This window comes from Tetranychus urticae, chromosome 1 (assembly GCF_039701765.1).
Source record: "Tetranychus urticae isolate SD_2017Ah chromosome 1, NJAU_TeUrti_SD_1.0, whole genome shotgun sequence".
Taxonomy (NCBI): Eukaryota; Metazoa; Arthropoda; class Arachnida; order Trombidiformes; family Tetranychidae; genus Tetranychus; species Tetranychus urticae.
In genome coordinates, this window is record NC_142958.1 from 21,068,284 (window position 1) to 21,074,326 (window position 6,043).

Below are 6,043 nucleotides of genomic sequence, written 5' to 3' on the forward strand. Positions count from 1 at the left end.
TTTCATTTGTGGTTTTTTTCAAGTTAAATTAAACTAGAATTTTCAGCTTAAATAGATTTCTGTATCGACTGTATGAATAGACCGTTACCCTGGTAACCTCGCACTTAGAGAGATTACTGTAACAGTTGTAAGATAGCAAGTTAGAAATTTAAAAAATAAATCTTTAAACCCAAAAAAAACATTTGGTAATTTGGGTATTTCTGGTTTTTCTACAATTGTTCAAATGTCGAATCAATGAATGGCACTTGGATTTACTTTAGGCAACTATGGTGCTGGACAAAATTTTTCGTACACCTCTTAATTTAACTGTTTTGAATTTAATATAATGATAAATTATTTTTTAACTATAACAAATGATTTTTCGAGGCATAAAATGTAAAAATAACAACAAAAAAATTTGAACAAAAAACTCAACAAAAAAATATAAACAAAATAACAAAATATAACAAAAGATGATTGGACAATATTTTTCGTACAAGAGACCTATGACTATCTTTTCGAACTCTGATTTGAAATTTTTGTGGAATTTATGATTTCACCCTTTAGCTCAATTACTTTGACTAGTCTTGAGTTAATTCCTGACACTAAAGAAGACGTGGTTTCAACCTTTTCTCGATTGAGCTTTCTTGTTGCTTCTTTAATGCCTTCCCATAAATCATCAGTGTTTTGGTAAGGAGGACGATCGTAAACTATGTCCGAAAGCATCTTCCAAACATTTTCAACAGGATTCAAGTCAGGAGACTTAGATGGCCAACTCAGCAAAGCGGGTACATGTGAAGATAACCAATCTAATGAATGCTTACAAGTGTGTATACTTGCATTATCTTGTTGAAAATAGTATCTCCTTCGTCCAAAATGTTTCCGCAAAACAGGAAGAGCATTTGTTTCAAGAAAGTCAGTGTAGTACTGACCATTGACCCTACCTACCATTCGAAAAACATGAACAATTCCGTTTGGTAGCAACATTGCCCAAACCATAACTGATCCTCCGCCCATCTGACGCATTTCTCGATCTGATTCCTCGTCTTCACTCATCCAACTCATCCAAGAATCTGGTCCGTCGAGATTGAATTTCTTTTCGTCCGAGAAAACTGTCTTGTTCCAGTCGAAGCCATCAGAAAGCCACTTTTTCGCTATGGAAACTCTGTCATCTTTATGTTTCTGCTTGAGCTGTATTCTTTTCTGCTTCTTTTTATATTTCAAACCTAACGATGACAATGACCTTCTAACTGTCCTGTTTGAGCATTGCAAGTCACAGTTCGTCTTTACTTTCACAGCATTTACCTTTTCTCCTCGACCTTTAAGTTTCCTCACCTCTCTTTTTATTTTGTTTACATCCCTGGTTCCTAGTATTTTTGGGCGGCCAACATCTTTCTTTGCTCTTTCATAATCATTTGCAATCATATACTGTACCGTGCTTGGTGTTAATTTGAATCTGCTGGCGGTTCCTCTCAAATTCTTGGTTTCTTTGTATTCTGCTCGGACTAAGGCTATCAACTCTTTTGAGTGCATACTGTATTGATGTAAAACCGTCAGAATATTAGTATGTAGATAATATATCTGAAAAAATTACTTACCTGGTATAGTTACAAAGATATATGTCAAAAAGTCAAATGTACGAAAAATTATGGCCACTAAATTTTTGACAGGAAACAGTATTATTCAAACTGGAGAACTTATGAAAGTTTTCGTTGATGATTTACTTGAATCAACACATAATAATAGACTAATTATGGTCACAAAGTCAAAGAGAGCAAGCAAGTTCACGAAGAAGCAAAAAAACAAGTGTACGAAAAATTTTGTCCAGCACTATATGTGAGTTATTGCATGTATCATTACAATCACTGTTTCGAGGAATGAAAATCACATCGAGAGGCACTGAAAGGAATGAATGCATAAGCTGGTATCGAAGATGTGTGATCTGAATCAAATCAATCAGGATTGAATGAATCTGGATGAAGATAGATTAGTGGATCTCGATGAATTGTGTTAATCATTATAGCCACTGAAGCTCCTTTGGGAATCTTGAATCCATCCAGGATAACCTCTTGATCCAGTTCACAAGCAATCATTGGTACTGGTGGAAACAAACGCAACACTTCTTTAATACACTGATCCAAATACAAATGTAATTGATCCAAATGTAATTAAATTGATGAATTTCATTGTATTTTAAATATATATATCGTCTATATTGTCACCTAAAATTGAATTTATCTCAGCATAAATCTTGTCTTGTATTTCCGCGTACAGACCTAGAAAATAAATGAATAATATAAGATTAAACAACAATTTGATTAAATATGTCAATAGTTTTAGTGTAAGAATTCAATTCTGTTTAGTCAAAACACAAAAAAGCAAAGCATGAACAAGAAATTGCAAAATTTCGGACTCCTTGATGAGCGAACAATCTTCTTTAGTCGACACATTCGACGATGATCCATTTACACTTCGTGTTTCTGTTTTAATTACTTGTTTCATTAGAAATCATTAGCTTAATTACCTAATAAATAAATGATCCACATAATTGCAGTTCCAGTTGTCTCATAACCAGCAAACAGAAAAGTATTAATCTCTTCTTGGACACCTTCGAGATCAATTATTGGTTGACCATCATTTGCTGAAGGCTGAAGATGCTTTTCAAGCAATAAATCGAGAAAAGCTTTCCTTTCACCGGTCATTTTCGTGTAATAACAACTTTCATCAACATTTTTAACATTATTATTAGAATCATAATTACAAGAATCTTTCGCATCGGCATTTTTGGTTCTCTCGTTGATTTATCCTTCAATTGGATCAACTTTGAATGAATAATTGAATTGGTAAAATGCTCGATAAAAATAAGCTTTACTATGGACTAAAGAGTTTGACAAACCTGTTTAAAAAAGATTTTTATGGATCATTCTTTCAATCTAACTTTAGCCTAATGGTCATGTCCAAAGATAAAACGTTTAAAACAAGATCACCTTTTCGACCAGTATTGTTAGTGAATCCTTAATCCTGGTTCACCCAAAGCCTTTGTTTTAACCCGTTTAAGTCGGACAAAATATGGTATATAAAGGGCCAAAATTTTCAATGAAAATCATTCTCAACTTTCATCTTGACAAGTCAACATTGTTTGTGTATTCTCTAGTCTTCGACTATAGTCTCTTCCATTTTCGTGAATCTATTTTCACCTTTCAATTTTACTTTTGTGAAAATGAAGTTCATCTATTTATTGTGTTTATCATTCATCACCTTCAACTATGTTAAGGCCGAAGAACCTTTTGATGGTTTTGATGATGCTGCCGAACTCAGTTTTCGACCCCGTGAATATTACCAAGTTTCAAATTCAGATGAAAAGTCGCCAGTAGTTCCATCAAATGTTGAACCAGCATACGAAGGTGAAACTACTACTGTTCCTTCTTTGATGGATAGGTTATTCTCAGTTAAGCAGAAGATCGAAAAGGGAGTGAAAGATAAAATAGCTTCCATCAAGCAAAAGAAGCCGGAAAAAGTGGAGAAACCCAAAACCACAACACCCGAACCCTACGTAGTGTACAAACGAGCCAAAATACTCAAGAAGATTGTCCACAAGAATGTGGAGAAACCATTGTCCAAGGACTGCAAGCTTATAAGAAAAGCATTATTTGGATGATTATTCACATTTAGTCCTAAAACTCAAATTTATAACAAGAAATTTATTTGTACAATTGTAATCAAACTATTCATTTCCTTTTCCTAAATGTATTCAAATCAAACAAACTAAAATAAAAATATTTATAAATTGTATACAACTTTTGTTTATTCATTCGCGTTTCAATATTAGTGTCTCTAGTTTTTAGATTATATCGCTTTCTATTATTTGAACTATGGAATTGAAATCAGCATAAAAGCAATTCAATTTTGAGTAGTATCACAATTAAATATGTTTAGGCACAACAACATGAAGAGTAACTTGGACAGTTTCATTTGGAACTTTTATTCTTGTCTTTACTATTGTACATTCAATTCAAGTATAAAATACACTTCCATCTAGTTATTTGTAAAATTGGACATGTTTTTCAATTCAGGATTTCATTGGAATGGTTTTCGAAATATCGTTCTGTTTCATCTGATGTTTCTTGAATTGATTAAATTTTTTCGGATCATTTTTTAAGCAACAATATTTCCGAAGACAAGGCAATACTAATTCAGGATTAACACATTTGTCTCGATTGCAACCAGTTAAAAGACTAAAGAGTATACCAACAATAAGTGCCACCAGAAATCCTATTGCTGGTATAATGAAGTGAGATACGTGATAAATTTTGGCGATTCCTTCAGGATGATATTCTGGTATCCTGTAGTCTTTGAGTTGAGACACAAGTAAGCCAGGTTCAAGATAAGTAGTATTGGCTGAACAACCTTCAGTGGAGACTTCAAGTGAAAGTATTGGACGTTTAATAACTAATCCTCCTATGACAATCCAAACACAAGTAATTTGACCAGCTAAATAACCAATAATTGCTCCTTTGCTGTTGACAAAAGGTGCGAAAATTCCCAATATAAAGCGGGTCCTAAAACGCGATAGTTGAAATGAATAAATGATCAGATATTTAATGTTATTAATTATTAACATTTTAGCATGGTCAGGGCTCGTTGTAGTAAAGTTTGACTTGATGATGGGTCAGGGTTGTTACTATTAAAAAGACACAATCATCACAATTGTTACATTTATGTACAAATTGACACACATTGGCACAAATGGGTAAAAATCGGGTAGAAATAGATTTCTTCCAAATTCAAATCAAATTCAAATATGGTTCGTAGAGAAATAAAAACTGAGTTCATTTGTGGCATTAAAAAATTTCTGATCAATAGTTTTAGAAGAAACCGAGTCCAAAGTTGAAACTTCGATCGTTTTTTGTACAATTATGGAAGTAGACTTTTTCATGAAACTTATTTTACTGGCGTTGCTTTTGATGATTAACCAGAAAATACACTTATTTTGAGAAATGAAATTTTCTATTTTCTGTAAAACAGATCACTTCGATTTTCATTTGTTTATGCGAAGCAAAGAGTTACCGAGCTGTAAGTTATTAGGGTATCTGCCGATAAAAATTGATGGTTAACATCATGCATTGAATACTTTTTCAATTTATCAATAGTTATCTGGATTTTGGTCTATTGGTCTTGATTTTGGATAATTTCTAACCGATTTTTGCCCATTTGTGTCAATTTGTGCATAAATGTGACAATAGTGTCTTTCTGGTAATAACAACCATGGATCAGCAATCATAACCAAACCTGATTAACATAGATTTTCATGGATCATTCTTCGAATCTCACTTTAGCCTTATGGCTATATCTGAAGATAAAACGTTTAAAACAAGATTCCGTGAACACCTTAAGCATTGTCAATCAATATTGTTTTTGGTCAATTATTAATCCTGGTTGACCCAAAGACTTTGTTTCAAGCCGTTTAAGTCAGACAAAATATGGTATATAAAGGAATGAATATTTCAATGAAAACCATTCTCAACTTTCATCTTGAAACTTTGTTGTATATTCACTAGCAGTTCAACTCTGGTCTCTTCAATTCTTCTTCAATCTATTATCTTCCTTTCAATCTACAAATTTGTGAAAATGAAGTTTATTCATTTATTGTGTATATCATTTATCATCTTTAGTTATGTCCAAGCTCTTCCTTTCAAATCCGATTCTCTTTCTTCCGATGAATTTTATGAATCTTCGTTACAAAGTGATAACATTATCTACAAGAGGAAATCAGAGATTCTTCCAACTCGTCCACCACCAGTTTATCCAGTGATAAAAGAGCAAGTAACTCCGAAACCTTCCATTTTTAAAAGGGTAAAATTCGTGAGCGATTCAACTAAAAAATCTCTGGGCGATTTCATGGACGCACTGGGTATGACCGCTTACGGAATGCTCTTATCACTGGCAGATCAAGAGACAAAGTTGTTAAAATGGTTAAAAATAAAACAATAAAAACGACCGCAGAACCAGTCTAATAAATGCTCTGGAAGAATACAAAATAACAGCAAAATAATCGTTCCCTATT